Raw genomic sequence first — 22377 nt, forward strand, 5'->3', positions numbered from 1 at the left:
AAGAACACTACAATGATAATTGTATCCATTAGACTTCTGTGCTTTGAGTATCTTTATCTGTCTATGACCCCACAGAGGCCTTCAACTTGCTTTAAATATCACAATGAAAAAATTAAACAAGAACACTGTCATGGTTAATTCTCAATAGTACACAGACTTTCAAAAATATCTTTGATTAAGGTAAGACTGGTGATTTTTACTCTGCACTAACACAGAAATCCATTGTTTGGACACAGGAACAATGCTCCAAATTGTTTAAGCATCTCAGGCTTTGTCCTTTACAAACCGTCTTCAAACACGAACAGGATTATCTTCTGTAACAAGGCCAGTATCACTTTATTAACAGCATGAGAGAGCACAGAGATGAGGATCACACTCAGCTTATTTGCTTTAAGAATATTCCCTGCATCACCCTCTCTCTGTAGGCATTTATGAGACGCATTGGATTATAGTACAGTCAAATTAATACTCAGTTTGTGAGGCTATTTTGCATAACATTGAGGTACCTGCCATAAGCTTAACACTCCTCAACTCAATCTATTTTGGGTCTCCAAAAAACATCTGAGACCCTACTAAGCTTATTTACCTGAAAATTCATCCTTGAAAAATAAGGAGACCACCTTTGCTCTCAGTATATTTTATGATGCCTGTTTAACCAAAGAAAGGAATATTTCTGTCATCAAGTGAGGAAAGAGACCATCCATCTTGCCAAGTGAAGGGGTGGGGATGCTTTCAAGCACTATCACTTCAGTCAGAAGTTAATGGAAACAAGCAACAGCTCCGAGATATGTACAGAGCTTGAGTCATCTCTGCGTTGTGCTTATTTCTCACCTTTCAGGCAGTCTGATACTCACAGCTCTTCGTATCTTTAAAAGCAAGTTAAAATCTGCACAGAAGCCTGAAACAGCCTAATGGGACAAGATGTTTTTCTTTCTAGTCCTGACAGATTAACAATAATGAAGTTTCCAAGCCTTTGGGAGCTAAATAAAAATAATAAAACCCTACAAACTGGCATTGGCATGGGCAATTATATAACTGAACAGATGTACAAAATACTAATAAACAAAACCAGAAGTAAAATGTTTTCCTTCTCTTATCCTATCTTTTTTGTATCTGCCTCCCAGGGATGCAAGTCTATAGCCTACATTCACTGTGCTGAGACTAGTGCAGGTTGCAGTGACTCATTAGAATATGCCAGTTTATTCCCAGTTTCAAACTATATTCCAACTACCTTCCCCATATAGCCAGAGCACAGCTCCATTTATATTTACTGCTAAGACAAGGTGGTGAACGCCAGAGCACACAGCTTGCAAGCACAGCCAACATGACTCTTACAGTGTGAGGCCCCAGTGGGAGCTCCCATCACGGGTTCAGGGCCAGTCCCTCATCAGCTTTGCTTGTGCACCATAGATGAGCTTTATTGACGGCACACACTTCTAGAGGGGTTTGCACTGGGAAGCCATGGTTCAGTGGTAACATGCATCGTAACAAAACCTTCCCAGTCAGCTAAAACGCGGCAGAACTGAACACAAGTCCATTTTGCTACAGTAAAATCAGCCTGTACATAGAGCTTTCTGACATAAAGCTAGTATACTAGGGAGGAGAAACAGCATGAGGAACACTAGCTTAGGGAAAATGACAGATGAGTGGATCTGATAATGCATTAAGTGAAAGGAAAGTTAGGAAGACCCACTCCTCTTCCCTCCCGTTTTGTAGGTCTCTTGAAGTGCAAAGTAAGTTTTATATACCGGTTTCCTCTATCAGCATCCCCAGCAATTAAGTACAGTACTTCCAGTGCTTAATCATAGCTTTTGACTCAGAGTACATCTCTGAATCTGCAATTTTGCATTTAACGACATGTATCCGTTTCTTTTGAAATACATAGTATTATTCAGAAAATAATCCCTTCCCTCAGATCTCTGGGATGAGATACAACTCTAAAAGTCTTTCAGACTAATAAGGAGCCTTCACTACACCAAGGTCACCCAGCCTAAGAGAAGAGACAGAAAAGTATGCCCCTATTCTAAATCCCACCACCCACCTCCTCTCCCTTCCCACCTCATACAAAGCTAGCAAGGCTGCTTTGCAGCACTTAGAGTTTCCCTCGTGTGCACTAAGACTTCTAGGCAGGCAGTTTAACCAAATGCACTCTTTCAGGAACCCTTTCAGAGGCTGAAGATCACCAGTGTCTGCCCCTATTCACTGGGGCTTTCTGGCTAAGCCAAATTGGGAAAACAGCTTGAGACTTTGCTCCCCAATGGCTTAGGCTCCAGTGTTCGTGCCTCCAGACTGAGCGAGGGCACACGGGGCCAGTGACAGGGTGCTGCTGATGCTCAGCCCAGGCTGATTTCCCAGATACCAAACACTGCATTTACTGCTTTCAAGACTGGGGAAACCAGTTCCACAGGTTGTCATGAAGCTGCTAGGGGCTGTGGGTAAACCTTCAGCCTCAACCAGCAATGAAAAAAAGAAGGGGAACACAGGATACTTGTATTTAAATTCAGGCCTTCTTCCTACAGAGTACCCAGGAACCACGTTTTGTGTCTCTTTGTATCAGCTGCTTAGGCATTCACAGAAAGTTTCCTTTTTCCCAACTATCACTAAAAATAATTACAAGTACAGCATTAAATATAAATGGCAAGCTCAAATCACTCCATTTTACAGGCACAGTTCATCACCTCAGGAATGACCACCTCCAGGCAAAGAACTGAGAGAATGAACCCCAACCTCCAAAGGGCCCCTAGTACCCAAACTGGCCTTATTGGAAGACCAACTTAGAGTAAACCTGGAAAGCCAAGTGCTTTGCCTGGGTGCAATTCCACATCCTTGAGACATGAATTAACTGCTGCCCCCCATCCCTCCAAACAGGGAGTTCTGCTCCCCAGGGAGGACACACAGTTGGTTTGCATAGTGCTTCTCACCCTCATCACCTGTGACCTCCAGCTGTAGTAGTTAAAGGAAGAAAGGGTTACAGCTTTTACAATATCCAGCCCTATCTGCATATCCAGGACAAATTCCAGTGCAGCAGAAACCAATATTAGCACTATTTTTACAAAAGGAAAAGCTGGATCCCACTCAGCATCTCATTTGTCAAGAGATCACAGATGTTCTTAACATACACTGGGGAAGCAGGATAATATCAGCAGAACGCATATGCATTTGCAACCACCACAGCACTGAAAAAGGCAACACAACTTTTTATATTGTATCAGTCAACCTCACAGAGGTTTACCAATCACAACCTGCGATCACACTGAACATATTGGTTGCCTTAGGCAACTGCCCTTTTTGCCTCAGCAGAGAGATAACCCAGGCATTGAATCAGATAAATGCAACTTTTGGTCAATAAAAGACCATATCTTAGGCTTTTATCGCCCCATCAACTCAAGAAATAACTATGTTGAACCAAGGCTCAGGGTTCAGCTCAAGCAATAAACCCTCGCAGAGCCAGTCTCATGAGCTGAGCAAACAGGCGGCTGAGCCTTGACCGCCCTCTGGGTGTCTTTACCATCTTCTCTGCAGGGTTTACTGCTCCTGCTGACTCTCCGCAACCTGTCTGCAGCCCTCTGCCCGCTCATTTGCAGCCAAAACAGCCTCCTCCAGTGACCAATGCCAAATGGCTGAGCCACAGGAACCGCACTATCCTGATGACTGCTACAGAAGAGTTAATCAGGTAGACAGCACCATCAGGCAGTTCAAAACAGGCTATCTTAAAGCTACACTAGCTGCATATGCCAGTTTTTCTGGGGGAGATGCTCGAAAGCTTTTCCCTCACCAAGGCGTGAAGCAGCACAATGCCAGGTCAGGTTCAGAAACCTTCTCCCATCCCCAACTCCCTTATACATTGGCCATGAGGTTCTGAGAAAGTCGCTTCCATTCAGGACAAATTTCCAAGTTATAATCTTAGCGAAAATGGGCAAAACTGTATCAGTAGGCCCTACATAAGCCAGCCATGAGAAGAGTCTGACCCCCAGTGAGGATTTTTAAGACCCTTAAGGAAAAGTGTCAGCAGACCAAATACAAAAGTCTCCTTTCCATTGCCTAGAAATTCACACTAGGATAACGTATCAGCTTGCCGTCTTGTCTTTGCCTTTTTGTCAGTTTGTAGGTACAATAGAAAATGAGAATTAAGGAACTAAGTGGTTTAAAACTATTGTTTCTCCTTGAAGCTCTGCCATAACATGGTTTCAGGAGGTGAAACTACAGCTCCCATGTGTTGTTGCACTCAGCAGCAGAAACCTACTGAGTTGTTCTGGTGAGACCTCAGGACATGAGAAGGTGAACTAGGCTATTAATAATGTTAATTCAGTGTCTGATCCAAGAGCAGAGACACTTAGGGCTCAGGTTTGTTGCACCCTTGTCCCAAACTCTCTATCCCATCTCCCACTCTGCAGTCCACAGAAAGCGCAGCATGTGCTACCACCTCAGCTGCTCTGGTTCTCATCCAGCTCAGTGTAGATGGATCATGAAGGTACATTTATACTAAGATGTTTAAGTGCAAATCAAAGGGGTGAAGGCCTAGGAGCTCTTTCCAGGTGGTCAGCAGTGCTTTGGAGATCTGTTCAAGCCAACAGCCTTGTCCCAGCTTTGCAGGCAGGTCTCACAGCTTGCACTAAGCTGCAGGCTGCCCTGACCACAGAGCATTCCCCTGGTTAGTTTTCTGCCAGCCACACTCTGCATGTGACTTACATGCACCTTGATGTGGTTTCTCCAACTCAGGAGAACACAGGTTGAAGGTTTAACTCTGCAGCAGCCACAGGGCAGACTCCAGACAGGGCTATAAGAACTGTCTTGTACCATACAAGATTTCTTGTATGCAACTTCGATATAATCAACTCTCAAGATACTTCAAGAGAAAACTCTTCAATACCTATAGGAGAAAACAAGTTTGAGAGATAAGACACTGAAGTGGTTAGAACTCCTTTTTAGCTTCCTGGCCCTCACTGTAAGCAGCAGCTTCTTTCAGAAGGTACTTTCCAATTGTGAGGAGAGGTGACATGGTGAGTGGTTTTGCCATTTTGCAAGCTAAGGAATTCGAACAATTCCTCAGTAAAACTGCATCTGTTTTCTAGGGTCTTTCATCAGCAGAGCCCAAGCTACAGCCTATCCCCAAAAGACTGTACTGATGCTTACAGAAAAAATAAATGCAAGTGCCATGGAAAGCCGAGTTGAAAGACATGACATCTCCAGCATCCGACACCATCAACTGTTAACACCAATAACAACTTCCTACACTGTCAATATTTCTCCAAAACATGTAGCAACTGTCCAACTTAGTCGGAAACCCACTGGCTATTTGCAACCAAGTAGCAAGATGTGCACACAGCATTCACACAGACCTTGTTTCCACAGAAAACTCAGCAAGTAACTGATCAGAACCACGACAACAATTAAATAAAAGAGAGTAGTTAGTGCAGGCCAGACTACAGAGTTCAACAAGGATGGCAAATTGGTTTCCTTATGGTGGGGTTTGGGGTTGGTTTGTTTGTTTTTAAGAACTAGGTGAAACAATGTGGTTTTACCCAGTAGATAGCTACAGAATGAAGTATATAAAGCTGCACTGTAACTCCAGTGCAGCATAACAGAGGTAATGGCCAGAACACCAAAGTTTCAGTGCTTTGCTTTCAGCTTCCTTTGAAGCTTAAGAAGATTTTAATCAGAAATCTGATGTCCACACACATTTAGAAGCAACCAGTACTTCAATGGATTCAGCATGATGCAATTTGTCTAAATTCCTGGTACTCATCTGCACATGTCCTTGTTGAAGACATACTCCTACAGACTCTCTGTTGTACCTCAGTGAAATAAAGTAGAAATATTGCCCAACCACACAAGAATAATATATATATATGGGGTATCCCGGAAGATCCTCCTCTTTTCAAAACTAACAGGGCACATGGCAGGAGGACAGGGTTACTTAACATAAACACTGAATTTCAGCTCTGCTGAAACACATTTAGTTTTTATATGATGCTCTCAAAGAAAACAGTAGACATAATAAGCTGGAATTTAATATATTCAGTCTTTCTCTATACCTACTAAGCATGCAAGATCCAGAATGGGAGGATGTGCTATGTGAGATACTCAATAGAAACTTTAATCAAAAGAGCCTAAGGACAGAGAGAGAAATGACTTCACCTCCCAACATGAGATAACAGGCCAGTGCCTAGTGGAAAAAAACAAGGATGAGAAAGTCAAGATATTCCTCAGGAAGGGAGAGGAAAATAACTCAGAGCAGTCACTCTGATCGGTTCCAGCAACGCCTGGAAGAAGGATACAGAAGGAAGATGTAACTTAAGGAACAGTCTGGGACACACCAGCCCAGCTGCAGGGCTCATTATCCACCATCTTGTGATGCTGAAGTAGCTAAAAAAGCATCTTACAGTAAAAACCAAACAACAAACCCCCCCCAAAAAAGGACCACACCTTATGTCTAAGCATAGCTCTGAAAATACATTTTGATGTGTCATCTTTTTACAACTTTGAAAACTAATTTTTCCTGTAGTGGATCAAATAAACATACTTTTAACCTTAAACCTTTACTTAAGAACCACTTTGACCTCAGAACATCCGGTAACAAGAAGGCACTGTGCTGCCGAGGACATGAATGATTCTTGTGATGCTCAAATCCCAGCTGAGTTCAAGTGTTCTCAGAGGATAACAAGCATGCTCCTTTAGTAAACTGTCTGGGTCATGGCAGGGATCTGGGTGGAGAAGGGTCTGTGTGACAAGCCTTGGGCAGGCCAGATCCTCAGTATTCAGCAGTTTACTCTAGGCATGTCAAAACCTCAAGATACCTCAAGGAACTCTGCAATGAACATGAAACTGGCATATGAGTCATCAAAGCACAGGCATCATCAAAGCACAGAATTCAAGCTTTTAAATTCAGCTACAGCCTGATTTGAACTGACAGATGCCATTTTACTTTGGTGACTGTAACAAGTTATGCTATATTTTTGACCAAGATCTACACCAGTTTCACCATTAATAGCTTTATGCTTCCAGTGAGTTGCTGGCACAGTGCAGAAATGATGGTCTGTTTAGAAAAATTAAAAGGGGAAAGGGGATTTTTTTGTTTTGAGATAACATTTGGATTGTAGCAAAAAAGACCCGTCCCATGGCCTTCTCAGAGACATCACGTACACTGATGAGACAGATGCAGATGAGTCTTTTTTTAGTCAAATTTAATCTTGTTTAAAATTGTTTACTGAGGGGAATGGCACAGAAATCACAGCAGGGGAACTTGAGGGAGGATTTCCCACCCACCCTCCAAGAAGTTTCTTTACTGATGATTTGGATCAGTGTTTGTGTTCAGCACCGAGTTCCTTTCTGGGGTACAGAGACCGAGTACGTACACATTTCCTCCCCATGTCAGCTAAAATGTTTTCTAGAGGAACTTAAGATGTGTTGGCATCAAATGTTCAAGTACTTCGTGCAGACTGGTTGAACTGTGTATCTGCCAGAAAAGGAAAATATCCAAATTCTTACGTTTTTGGGGGCCATACCACATGCCTGGCAAAAAGCATATTAACACTTGCTTAACACACTGCAGATGAGCAGTGGTTCATTAGTGACAGCAGATTCACTCTCAGCTGGTGAGGAGATACCTCTTCTCCCCAAGAAGATTCCCTCACTGCTAGCCAAAACCCTCCTCTGATGCTTGTACCTTCATGTGGTGGAAGGCTTGTCCTAATATGAAATATGAAATGAAAGCTACCTTCATCTGGAATTACAAAACCTGGAGTTAGAGCAACACATGACGGATAAAGGGCAAAGATTAAAAAAGGAAGAATCCATTTGTCATCAAAATAGGAGGGTGAGGCTTGGCCATTTGCCATTCCTTAAAAAAACCCCTTGAACCACAACAAAACCAACAAAAAAGCAATAGGGTCACCAATAAAGCAAGCCTCAGGATGAAGATCAAAGCAGTTTTTCAGGATTCTTGCAGTATGTAGTGATGTGGGAAAAACCTAGGTGAACCTCCAGTGCTGAAAAAAATAAATCAAGACAATCAAAGTTCCCAACTGTCACAAATTCCCATGGAAATACCATCATAAAGATGTGATTTAATTCTTATCAGAGGCCTGTTCCACAAAGCCCCATGAGCAATACACCAAGGAACCAGAGAAAGAGCTGTTTGTGTCCCATTAATTAGACTCAAAGAAGGGAAATAATCAGCAGAAAAGGCACAAGAAACCCAAGGAAGAAAAACAGATAAAACCCAGGGATTTTTTTTAGAGCATCTCATTCTAATACCTCTACATTGGTGATTATCTTAAGTTCTGATTGAAAAAACCTTTCATCCAAGTTAAGCGTACAATCTTGCTTTCAGACTTCCCTATTTTTGGCATCATTGCTGCATTCAACAGAATTACTAATACAGAAATTATGTATAGTAGCATATATAATCTCTTTGCAGGAGTAGCATTTAAAACTGGGGAGCAATCATAAAGCGGTAGATGTTTCTTTTATACCAAAGGTTTATTTGGACAGTAACAGAACTTGCTTCAGCCACCTATATCTGAAATCTGGTCTACAAAAAATAGGATGCTTTGCATCATTAAGAGATTGCATATTGCAGAATATAAACCAGAATTATTTTCACTTGCCAGCTGAGAAATGTTTGCTATTTATACTGTGTTGTAATTCTGATGCATACTCTCCATCTTAAAAACACATAAATACATTTGGTACTGGAATAAAAGGGAAAAAAAGACTTACAGCATTCCAACTAATCTACTAATACTGATGAGATCACATTAAAACAAACAACCACCTGCCAGACAGATAAGGGAAACTATTAGCACAGTTAGATCAAGACATAAAGGATTCATTCAATGAGAAGCTAAAAGCCCCAGGACTTTTGAAGGCACTACATAATCATCCACCTGCCAAACATTTAGAATAGCATTCTCCCAGGCAAGAATTCACAGCATTGAACTTACAGTGTTGAAGCATGCAGTTATCCTGGATGCTATGTTTTTGCCTCATCTACAGTGAGGAAAACAAGAGGCAAAATCATCATCATGATCTGAACATGGGAAAGGCTTACTTTAAACACAACCCTTTCTTACCATGAGCTCTTGGGAGCTCACTGAAACTATGCTCAGATGCAGAAGAGCACTAGTTTATTTTTCAGCTGTTCCTCCACCTTCCTCCTTCCCCACCCCCTTGTTAGAATCATGGAATAGTTTGGGTAGGAAGGGACCTTCAAAGATCATATAGTCCAACCACCCTGCAATCAGCAGGGACAACTTCAACTAGATCAGGTTGCTCAGAACCACATCCAGCCTGGCCTTGAATGTCTCCAGGGATGGGGCATCCACCACCTCTCTGGGTAACCCGTGCCAGTGTTTTACCACCCTCATTGTAAGATGTCAAATCAAATAGTCAAATAAAGCAAACACAGCAGGGGCCGGAGGGAAACAGAGCCACCAACTAGCACAAAACCACCTGACTGACAGCACAGCTAACTGCATCCATCTTTTACCATGTCACACCTCAGACCTGGCCTGGTGGCACCAGCAGCAGACGCATGTGCAGGACCATGAGAAACAGCATGGATGAATATAGTCTCCCGAATTCCTAATTTTTTAATTAAGTTGCAATTCTAGGATTTTTGGATCACATCACCTTTTGCCTCTGTTCTCCACTGGAAACAGTTTTAAAATGAACAGATTAAACTTAAGAAACTGCAGTGTTGTGAGGCAGAGTCAGGTCAGTAGAGGGATAACGCTGTCCGTAGTGAGATGACCCCCTTCCTGAAGGGACCCAGAAAAGCCATCTCCACTTTCAGGATGAGAAAACAGCTCTTTACAGAGGGCATAAATGAGACATACCTGAGTCACAACACAGCTTTGGCATTTCAAAACATACAGTGTAGCTCCAAAATGTGTAAGATGGGTAAAACAGAATAAATCAAACAATTGTGAATTTAAAGATGTGTTAGTATCAGACCACACTGTTGTAAGTAGCATACTTCCACTTAAAAACAGTAAGCAAATTTTATCAATATTCAATGTCCCCAGAAAGAAGGTTGTAGCAAGGTGGATGTCGGTCTCCCAAGTAACAAGCAATAGAGTAAGAGGAAACGGCCTCAAGTTGCACCAAGAGAGGTTTAGATTGGTTATTAGGAAAAATTTCTTCACCGAAAGGGCTGTCAAGCATTGGACCAGGCTGCTGAGGGAAGCAGTGGAGTCACCATCCCTGGAGGTATTTAAAAGATGTGTAGATGTAGCACTTAGGGACACAGTTTAGTGGTGGACTTGGCAAGTTAACAGTTGGACTCCATGATCTTAAAGGTCTTTTCTAATCTAAATGATTCTATGATTCGTAAGGCCAGTGATGAAAAAGACATATATGCCCATTCAGACTGCACACGCAGATAACCAAAGCGGACCTTACAACCCTGTAGGATTACAGTCCTAAGAATGAGTCATCTAAACTTTAGATCTTCACAGTCACCTCTGATGGCTTTGGAAAAGTTATGAACTATAAGCATACTTAGTGATACAGTGTCTTAACTGAAGAGAGTTGTCTGATTATGTAAGTTTCATTTAATAGACTCAAAGATATTGAAGCAAGCTTTTAAGAGGCTATTGATCTATGCCACTTTTCATCACTCAACTATATCCTGTCTCTCATAACTTGAATTCTTCTCCGCTCTTTACTTTCAAGGAGTGAAGAAAATACAAGACAAAGCCTTATGACTTTAAATCTGGATTTGTTAAAATCAGAATGAGAAAAAATCCTAACAATTACAGAAATTTCACAGAGAAAGTGAGAGGCTTCACCTAACGCTACAAACAAGCGCAAAATTCAAACCATTCCTTGTGGTACTAAGTAGCCACGTAAGAAATTAGGAAGGAATGTAATTCCAGTAGAATTGAATATTGGATTATGCAACATATGTTACTGCTTGATTAATAGCTTAAGGATATCACTGAATATATAACATTCAATAGAAAATGACATATCCTGTCAGTTCATCTCCAGTGTTCATACCGAAGGCATATGGCATCATTATCCTTGCAACTGGCTCTCCTCCTTCTCACTGTCCAATAATATGGGGAATTTGGGTTTCATAACCCAAGGGTTGTTTCTGGACAGACATTAGGGCACTAGAAATCAACATGAGGTTATACCACCAAGGCCTTGCCTAGTAGAACAGCTGTCTCACAAAGCCATCAGGATAAACAGCGTAGTCAAAAACTAGAAGCATTTTTTTCTGAAAAATTATAGCTTTACAAAGCTTTGAAGTGCAATCTCCTCATTTCACCACTGTGCATTGCACCTAATATGACATAGCATTTTCCAGTCTGTAAATACACACCTGACAATGAAGATATCCCAGGTTTAAGCAGTGTGAAGGTGAAAACCACACCTCCTGACACCAATTTCTGAAAGCCATCAAACATCAGGAAATGTTCCTCTGCAAAGTGTCACAAGATTCTGATGCTTAAACCTGACAAATTTTTCCCATGTGAATTATTGCTTTATGATTTGCCTTAAAAATCAAAAGCCTGGAAGCCATTTAGGCTGTTAAAAATTAATGAACAGAGGCCTTTTAGCTCTTACTTTATACTCATATCAACAGGTCCTCTGTGAAGGATTTCAGCAGTTTGAGCAGAACTGATGGAAGCTGCCCACACAGCTCTCCTTGCCAGTTTTCAGTGTACCACAGTAATTGTATGAACACCCGCTTCCTTCCACATGATACAGAAGTAATGCTTTCATCCCTGACTCTCTGAGCTCAGACAGAGAAGCACCCAGATCTCTGTACCTGCTTGCAAGATCTATCCTCCTTATTGAAGAGTCTTTTTTCCCCTAACCACCAACACACACATACACTCTGCATGCTTACATGTAAATGCTTTAGCAATAAGCCATGAATAAACACTTCAACAGGGAATTTTATCTTATTAATATGAAGTTAGGCAAGATGTTTCAAGAAATAAATTATATATGATAAGCATAAATACGGAAGAGATGCATTCACAGGCTAAAAGCAGATCAGTGTAGAGATATTGTACAAGCAGGAAGGGAAGAAAACCCTCCCAAAATCAATGTACATGCTCCCCCATATCTGTTCTCCAAACCAGCCACGCAATACACACAACTATCTTAATCAAAAAAACATTTGTTGATCGTTTCTCCCCTTCCATGTTTCTGTCCCTCACAGCAGCACCCACACAGTAGCTACATATAGCAAAGCAAAACAACTTCAGGACTGTTTCCACCTGCAAGGACAGCAAGGAAAAACAGAGGTAAAAATAAAGCAATAAATAGATAAATCAAATTCATTTAGAGCAGCATTGCTCCTTTCCTTCCAAGCCCAGTCAGTGCTGGGTTTTAGGACCCCTTCTATGTCTGCTGGGGAAGACGAAGAACATAGCTGTGAGCTCCTGGTTCCAGTCCACAAGCTGTGACTGGGAATACATGCCACCATCATGGCACTGTCCCTCCACTGCTGGGCACAATGCAAGTGCAGAGCTGACAGAAACTTCCTTCACTTGATTCCTTCTTCCTGCTGGAACACATTCCCACTCTGAGCCTGTAAAATTGGCTGAAAAATGCCTTTTGGAAATATACCAACCAAACATGACAATTCTTGCTTGGGAAACAGGAGAACACTGGAGCAGCCAGCAACTGATGCTCAAGCACATCACCTGTCACTGTCAGCATTCCTGCAAAGAGGCACACAACAAGAACTGATTCCTAGTGTAAAAATACCAAATCCTACAGATTCTCAGCTGCAGGTGAGCATGACCAGTGAGACAGCTGACAGCATCAGCCATATAAAAATGGATGCATGGAACTTACTTTTCCAAGCTTGGGCCACACAGAGTTTATCTGTCTGTCCTCTCCATGCCCAACCAAACAGATGAATCAACTTCTTTTATTCACTCCCTGGAGATGCCCAGTCACAAGATGTTATTTCTGCCAAGCGGGCTTTTAAATACAGACTTTGGAAGACACGTCTCTAGGGCTGACATGATCTGGATCTGCCACTAAGCCTCCTAATTCCCTTTGAATTTCACTCCAGCTCAGTAAGCCTGAAGCTGGCAATATGCAGGAGCTCATGCCTAACAGAGGAGGCAACCCTCACGCTTTGCATGGGATGGCTTCTACGCTGGGGAAGTGCCATCCTGGAGGACATGTATGAATTTCCAAATGAATAGTGGGGAAATAATTATTTTGTTTTCTCTCTTTTTTACATTCTGTCTCTGTTCCAAAACCAATGGCATTAGCCTGGAAAAAGAAGTGTTCCACTTCAAAGTTAAGTAAGTACCATGGCTAGTGATTAACATAAAGCAGACAGTAACAGTGGAGATTGCTACATGCCACTTAGCCAAGTAAAGCAGCAGCAGCAAAATTCGGATTCCTGCAGAAATGTAAGCCAGCGAACTCAGGTACAAGGGCCCATGTTTCAGCGCAGCTGTCCTGGCTTAGCATGTTACATCAACCAGACTCTGAACAAGGATTTCCAGTTCCTCTGATGTGTCCTTCACCATACAGTTAAACAGGTTCAAGCCAGTTAAAGATGTAAGTGACGAAGTCTGTATTAAAAACAATACTGAACTCCAGTGCCAACCCATAAACATGCTACCATTGGTAGTTATGCAGGTTAAAATAAATCTCTACCTTTGCCTCATCTTTTGGGGCTGTTACCTGTCTGTTAACACCAGTGAGCTGCGGTAGTACAAGACAGCCACATCCAGGGTAAATCCTACAGAATAACTCTGGCGAGGTGGTCAGTGACAGTCACAACTGGAATTTACAGCCAATTTTTTCCAAAGATCAGTTATCCAGACTTCACAACAAATGAGAGCAGAGGAATGTTGTTAGCGAAGTCAACAATCAGCTGGTAGGGATGTAACTGTGTAGAATTACAGAAAACAAAATATTCAACAATTAGGTCACACATACAATACAAAAGTTGTGCTCAATCAGGCAGTTATGAAACAAAGTTCATCACATAAATACGTAAAACTCCCTTTCATCTTCTCTTTTTTTAAGAAATGGCCTTTAAAATAGGTGTGTAAAAAGTACTGGCATACATTAGCTTGTACCGCTTCCTTTTTCATTTCTTAAATAAACTAACAGACCTCAGTTAGGGTAACACGTTTCTCTCTGGGAAACGTGATTTCTGAAATAACCATGTATGGTGCAATATTCCCTTAAAAGCATGCAAATACCTAAAGCCACAGTCCTACTGGCAGTACTAATGTCTGCTAGCACACGAATTCCAGATTTAAAAAAGAATTATCTTTCTACTCATTTCAGAACCCCCAGATGAAGATTTCTATAACCAGCATCAAACGCTAATTGAGTAGGGAGGTCAACAGTCTCAAATACCACTATTAAGCTTGCTTTGTAGCATAAGGGAAAAAGTAATACATAGTGCAGAGATCTGAAGAAGCAGGCTAACTGGCCTTTATTATCAAGTCCTAGGCAAAAGAGATCAAAACCATCACATTACCAAGAAGGCTACAATCTCAGTGTCTTGCATATCATAAACACAGCCAGGGATAGCGCAGGCCAGCTCACTGGCTCTGACATCCCACATCAGCCAGAAGCACATGAGGATGGAGGCTGGCAAGCAACTGCTGAGTGCCTGTGGCTGCAGGGGTAGAAGGGATGGAGCAGCATAAAAGGAGTACTGTGCTTTAGATAAAGTAAGTGCCTATCCACAGAAAGGGCTATGAAAATGGATGTTTTCCGCATCTTTAAAATAAAACCTGTTCAGAAGTACAAAGACACACCTGATTAGAAGTAATGTCTCTTTCTGTGCTGCAAGCAAATTCTCTGCACAAGAGATGGATCAGAAACTCTTTACTCTGAAGGTGCCAAGTTTGTAAAGGAAATGACCCTACCAAAATAAAAAGCAAGAACTAGGACTTGTCATTACATACAAGCACTCTGGAAAACAAGGAAAGTTCCAGTTACAGTGGGATTGCCACATGTGATCAGGACACTCAATAGTGCCTTAAATCACAACAGGAGCTTTACAAGAGAAAGGGTTTGACTCATTCACCTGCTCTTCCAAAAGATGACAAGCAAGTGGAACAATGCAATTAATCCCAGGCTCCTCTCCATGCTGCCATTCTTGACCACAGAAAAGTCTGGGGAGCAAACACACAGGAAGAGTAGCCCTGATGCGATGACAGCCTTAGCTAGTACAAAAGAAAGGGAGTCAGGATGATTCATCCTTTACAGAGAAAGCAGCACCTTTTGTTAATGCAATGACATGCCAAAACATAAGGCTTTACTGAGTTCTTGAGCTGGAACATAAATATATGTAGAGATGACAGCCATCTGAAGCAGTCGAGACCCCATACACACAAGTAAGACTGAGAATTATGGCTGTCCCCTCAGAGAAGAGGCCCTGTCAGATCCAGTAAATAAAGAAATATTTTAAAATTAAATAATAAATGATTAAAAAGTAAAAATATTTTTAAAAATCATCTCTACTGACCTTTACATGGCCCTTTGGGTTTCTTTGGGGTTTTATTTATAAAGGTCTACGTAATTCAGGGAAAGGCATTCCCCTCATTCCCAGTGCTCAGCAGCACACACCCCCCTCAGCAGTGCACCCATTCCGCTCCCCAGCCGAGCCTTCCAGTTATCACAACCAACACTGAAGTGCTTTTGACCAAAGTAATTTTCTCTACATGCTAGAACTGATGCTGAGCCCATGCATATTATGTGATCAGCCCCGAGTAAGGGGAATTAAACTGAAAACAAACCCAACCAACTTCTACTAAAGTCTTCCCCTGATTTCAATTTTTGTTGCTAATGATAAAGCCCTAATTCGGAGCTTGTTTTTCATAGGAAAAACAGGATAGGAGCTACTACTATAACTACAGCACCTACTTTGTCAGCTGACTACCACCTGATGGACAATATGCAAACTCTCTACAAGGAGGAAACAGTCTTTGATAGGTCTTCATTGTTTTTCATTTCTGTGTATTTATTTGAGGCAATACATTGTTGTCCAGAACAGTGGTCTCCACCCTGACCATACATCCCATCAGTAAAGAAGAATTTTGACCATGCACCTACAATATATGTATATTTATTTATACATTATGTACCTGCATTACTAACACTCTGCTATTTTCCTTCCTATACTTCAAGGGATCATCTTGCACACCCCACTTTGGAGACTACCGGTTTAGTAGAGGAAGCTTTACAAAAAGTCATATGCTCAAGAGATTCCAAAAGACATTGCATACTGAGATGAAAGCGTATCTAAGAAGAAGAAGCAGCCACCTCTTTTCTACAGGCGTATCAATTTATCCACAGTTTCTGCATAGAAACACTGATCCTACAACGATTTTTCCCAGGACTCACCAACAGGCAAAGATGACGCCCAGAACTCATCAAAAGTAGAGAACATTCATTTCTCTCCTCTGCAATACTGCCTAAACATGTGGAAAAAAGTGTTCATATAAGGCCTCATACCCAGGCTCTCCCCAAAGCACAGTGTCCTGGATTTTGACTCCCAGCAATGCTACACTCTGAAATGGAAATACTGCACCAAAGATTTTCCAGCAAATGACAGTACCCATAAGCCAGCTACTGCTCTCTAGCAAAAAAACCCAAACAACCCCAACAAACAAGCAAAATAACAAAACAAACCACAACATGTATGGCATGCATGCAGAGGGTATTCAGGGAAAACAAAATCCTCACCTATCTCTTTTTTTCCTCTGGGTGTACAGATGATGCTTCTGTTTTCAATTGCATGTTCCTCTCACATAGGAGTTCACTAGCTACAGCTGTACTACACAATTTCCCACTGAACCATGTAATTAGATTACATTTTTAGCTGACTACATAAATTGACCTTCAGATGAAACAACTGCATGTACAGACTGACATTCTGGACACACACAGCTACTCCTGGCTATATCTTCTTTCCATTAAAACAAATGGCAAAGCTTCCTTTTACAACAAAAACCTGAAAAGCAATCTTTAGAGAGGAAAACAGAAATTTTAGTCAAAGAAAAACAATCTAACAATACTAGTTAAATACATTTAAATAGAAGCAAATTCAGTGAAAACTGCTGGTGAACGGCAAGCGATGAGCCTGGGACAAGTGCCTGACTACTGCTGAGAACTGTGACAGGTTAATGCAAAGAGGAGTTATGAGCCCTGCAAGTCAGCAGATAGACCCAAGTACAGGGTTCATCTAAGGTTTTGATGTCTTTATCAGTGTTTACTATCCATTTTCATAATCAGTTTGGTTCATGAGAATAAAAGGTTGTCTTAATTCTTTGTCTCAGACTTACTGCTATGTGAAATTAACAGCATTTCAAAGACATAGAATCACAGGATGGTTAGGGTTGGAAAGGACCTTAAGATCATCCAGTTCCAACCCTACTGCCATTGGCAGGGATGCCTCACACTAGACCATGTAGCCCAAGGCTCTGTCCAACCTGGCCTTGAATACTGCCAGGGATGGAGCATTCACAACTTCCTTGGGCAATCCATTCCAGTGCCTCACCACCCTCACAGTAAAGAACATACGGATGCCTTTCAAATTCTTCAGTTGGAGAAAACAGAAGTGACTGTTCTGGAGGTACTGAACTCTCAGATAGATTTAGTCTCGATTATGAGACTGTTCAAGTATAAACTTTTTTTTTTTCTTTTAACTAGTTATTCCAGATCTTTGCAAATCAAGTCATCTAATAGGAATCTCTCCATAATAAACAGTCCCTATTCAAGGATTTACTTCCTGTGGCATACTGCAAGTCTATTCCTGCTTTCAAGGACTAGCTGATTTCAGTTCTAGTTACATCCACAAAAGCGCTCAGGCCATTTCACTGAAGCATTTATTAGACTTACACAAGAAACAATTCATTCAGAGCTTGATGGATGTTTCTCTTGGCCTGTATGCTTGTAACAAGAGTTTGAAAAGGTTATTCTCAATATCTTGTATGAGTAAAGCTCTTAAACACTTTCTAAAACCAGACTGACATTGAGTGACCATAAGTACAACATATATCTGAAATTCCTGTCACAGGTCTCTGCAATATCACAGTATCACAGTATGTTAGAGATTGGAAGGGACCTCAAAAGATCATCTAGTCCAATCCCCCTGCCAGAGCAGGAACACCTAGATAAGGTTACACAGGAATGTGTCCAGGCGGGTTTTGAATGTCTCCAGAGAAGGAGACTCCACAACCTCCCTGGGCAGCCTGTTCCAGTGTTCTGTCACCCTCACTGAGAAGAAGTTTCTTCTCAAGTTTAAGTGGAACCTCTTGTGTTCCAGTTTATACCCATTACCCCTTGTCCTATCATTGTTAGCCATTGAGAAGAGCCTGGCTCCATCCTCATGACACTCCCCCTTTATATATTTATATACACTAATAAGGTCCCCCCGCAGTCTCCTCTTCTCCAAACTATAGAGACCCAGCTCCCTCAGCCTTTCCTCATAAGGGAGATGCTCCACTCCCTTAATCATCTTTGTCGCCCTGCGCTGGACTCTCTCCAGCAGGTCCCTGTCCTTCTTGAACTGAGGGGCCCAGAACTGGACACAATATTCCAGATGTGGTCTCACCAGGGCAGAGTAGAGGGGAAGGAGGACCCCTCTCGACCTACTGACCACCCCCCTTCTAATACACCCCAGGATGCCATTGGCCTTCTTGGCCACAAGGGCACAGTGTTGGCTCATGGTCATCCTGCCGTCCACTAGGACCCCCAGGTCCCTCTCCCCTACACTACTCTCTAACAGGTCGTTCCCCAACCTATATTGGAACCTGGGGTTGTTCCTGCCCAGATGCAGGACTCTACACTTTCCCTTGTTATATTTCATCAAGTTTCTCCCTGCCCAACTCTCCAGCCTGTCCAGGTCCCGCTGGATGGCAGCACAGCCTTCTGGCGTGTCAGCCACTCCTCCCAGCTTAGTGTCATCAGCAAACTTGCTGACAGTACACTCAATTCCCTCATCTAAATCATTGATGAATATATTAAATAATACTGGTCCCAGCACTGACCCTTGAGGCACTCCACTAGATACAGGCCTCCAACTGGACTCCGCCCCATAGACTACAACTCTCTGGCTTCTCTCCTTCAGCCAGTTCGCAGTCCATCTCACTACCTGATCATCCAGGCCACACTTCCTCAGTTTAGCTGTGAGGATGCTGTGGGAGACTGTGTCAAATGCTTTGCTGAAGTCAAGGTAGACCACATCCACCGCTCTGCCATCATCCATCCACAATGTTATTTCCTCATAAAAGGCTATGAGGTTGGTCAAGCATGACTTCCCCTTGGTAAAGCCATGTTGACTGCGCCTCATAACCCTCTTATCCTTGACATGCCTTAAGATGGCATCAAGGATAAGGTGTTCCATCACTTTCCCAGGGATGGAGGTGAGGCTGACCAGTCTATAGTTACCCGGGTCCTCCTTCTTGCCCTTTTTGAAGACTGGAGTGACATTTGCTTTCCTCCAGTCCTCAGGCACCTCTCCCGTTTCCCAAGACTTGGTAAAGATGATGGAGAGTGGTCTAGCAATGACTTCTGCCAGTTCCCTCAGCACCTGCAGGTGCATCCCATCTGGACCCATGGATTTATGGATGTCCAGATTGATCAACTGGTCCCTAACCCATTCCTCATCGACTAAGGCAAACTGCTCCAGTGACCTGACTTCATCTGAGGTCTCAGGAGTACAGGACTCTTCAGGACTGCCTCCGGCAGAGTAGACAGAGACAAAGAAGGCATTCAATAACTCTGCCATCTCAGTATCTTCTGTCACCAGGGCACCCATCCCATTCACCAGTGGGCCAACCTTGCCTCTGGTGTTAGTTTTATCAGCTATGTATTTGAAAAAGCTCTTTCTGCTGTCCTTGACCCCTCTTGCCAGATTTAATTCTAAGGAGGCCTTAGCCATCCTAGCTGCCTTCCTACATCCTCTAGCAGCAGCCTTATATTCCTCCCGAGTGGCCAGCCCCTCCTTCCATGACCTATAAACTCTGCTCTTCCACTTGAGCATACCCAGCAGTTCCTTATTTAGCCACGCAGGTCTCCTGGCCCTCTTCCTTGACTTCCTACGTGTCGGGATGCTCTGCTCTTGAGCTTGGAATAAGCAATTCTTGAATGCCAACCAACTATCTTGGGCCCCTTTACCTTCAAGCAGCCTTGCCCATGGGATTTCCCCTAGCAATTGCTTGAAAAGGCCAAAGTTTGCCCTGCTAAAGTCCAGGGTTGCAATTCTACTTGCTATTGTACTGGTCCTACCACACAAGATCCTGAATTCCACCATCTCGTGGTCGCTGCAACCAAGGCAGCCCTCAACCTTTACTGCTTCAACCAGACCCTCTTTGTTAGTGAGGATGAGATCCAGCAGCGCTCCTCTCCTGGTTGGCTCATCCACCATTTGCATGAGGAAGTTATCATCCATACACTGGAGGAACCTCCTGGACTGTGGCTGGGTTGCTGAGTAGTCCTTCCAGCAAACATCAGGGAAGTTAAAATCCCCCACGACAACCACGGCCTGTGACTGTGAGGTTGCTCTCAGCTGCCTGTAGAAGGCCTCGTCAACTTCCTCACCCTGACCTGGTGGCCTGTAACAGACACCCACAACAGTATCGCCCCTGCCAGCCTGCCCCTTAATTCTCACCCACAGACTCTCAACTCGCTCGTCCCCTGTCCCTGGACAGAACTCAGTACATTGCAGCTGCTCTCGCACATAAAGAGCAACCCCACCACCCCGCCTGGCTGGCCTGTCTTTCCTGAAAAGGACATAGCCCTCCATGACTATATTCCAGTCATGCGAGCTGTCCCACCACGTCTCTGTAATTGCCACCAGATCATAATCTCCTGACTTAACGCAGGTCTCCAACTCCTCCTGCTTATTTCCCATGCTGCACGCATTGGTGTACAGGCATTTCAAGGAGGGAGCTGAGCTCACCAATTTCACCCTAGGATTATAGGAGGCCTCCCAGTCTTCATCAATCCTAGAGTGCTGCCCCACTGGGGCAAGCCCAGTTACAACCCCATCCCCCTTCGAATCTAGTTTAAAGCTCTCCAAATGAGCCCTGCTAATTCATGCCCCAGCATCCTTTTGCCCCTGTGAGATAAACCTTTCCCACGTGCTATCATCCGGACTGGAGCCTTATAAAACCAGCTGTTATCAAAGAACCCAAAGCCCTGCCTAAAGCACCAGTCTCGTAGCCAATTGTTTATGGACTGAATTTTCCCATTCAATCCCACATCATCACTGGAAGATGGAAGAAGTGAGGAGAAGATCACTTGAGCCCCAGACTCTTTCACCATCTGCCCCAAGGCCCTGTAGTCTTTCTTCATCAAAGTTACAAGTCCTATTGGGTTCTGGAATTCAGGTATGAAAGATACTTTTTCCCCCATTCTCTTCATGAGAGACCAGCACAGACTTTTGTGCACCTTCACTCCGTTTGTCAACTTATTTGCCACCACTACCCTGGTCATCTAGGCATGGTATCACAGCAGTTGTTCTGATCCCAAAGCTCTCAGAGATTATCAAGATCTCAAGATAAGAGCAAGGCATAAACTAAACCTACAAAAGGGCAAATCTCAAAGCATGGCAGGCTCCGCAGCTCTTGCAGTGGTGTGTAGCCATCTTCTCATAACTGACTCAGAACTGCACCAAGGCATTGCCTAAGACCACCAGAAGGACAACCACTGTCCCACTCAGGCCAAACAACCGTGGCACTTGGAGCCCACACCACAGCACCACCCTCCTCAGCAGCACAAATCACTCACAGCAAGAGCCTTGTGCTGCAAGGCATCACTGCTGACTGGGTTGTGCCAGTCACCAAGCGGCCTCCCCATTTGTGTGCATCACCTTCAAGTTATTTTAATGCATATCACATGGCTGCTCATTCTTTCCCCGCTCTGCATCCACTCACTTCCCTCCTCTTCTCTTCCCAGCTCTTTATTGACAGCAAATCCAGTCTCCTCCTCCTCCATCCAGCCTGCCTTGCAGGCTTGCAATAGCATTAACAGACTTCATTTTTTAGCACCTCACCTCAGTCAGATCGTTTCTAATTTTGTTCCCACAGCTCTGCATCGCACTGCTCCTCTGTCTGACTGCCTCTGCTATTTCATCACATGTCTGTTGCCAGGCAAACTGCTTAACTTGTTGTCTACCATTTGAAGGACAATCCCTCCACCCTTAAATGCAAGGTGGGATAAAGAGATGCAAATTCTTTGCAGCAAGACCTCCTGCAAGGTACTACAGAGGAAGCCTTAAAGGATGAACCAGTTCATTTGCCATTAAGAGTAACAGCTTGCAACAGCTCTGAAACATACTATTCCAGTACAAACTGAACAAAACCAGTGATTAGCAAATCAGCTGAGCTTGTAGATCAGCCCCTGTTGTGGTTTAAGCCC

The 22377-nt window shown here is 43.1% G+C and overlaps 1 protein-coding gene across 1 annotated transcript in view; it reads right to left on the bottom strand.

Moving 5' to 3' along the window:
• Positions 1 to 22377, bottom strand: part of PPM1H (protein phosphatase, Mg2+/Mn2+ dependent 1H) — a gene marked incomplete at both ends in the record, with an annotated part of 133587 nt that overhangs the window by 83810 nt on the left and 27400 nt on the right. The window lies entirely within an intron of this gene.

This window comes from Psittacula echo (assembly GCF_963264785.1).
Source record: "Psittacula echo genome assembly, chromosome: 1".
Taxonomy (NCBI): domain Eukaryota; kingdom Metazoa; phylum Chordata; class Aves; order Psittaciformes; family Psittacidae; genus Psittacula; species Psittacula echo.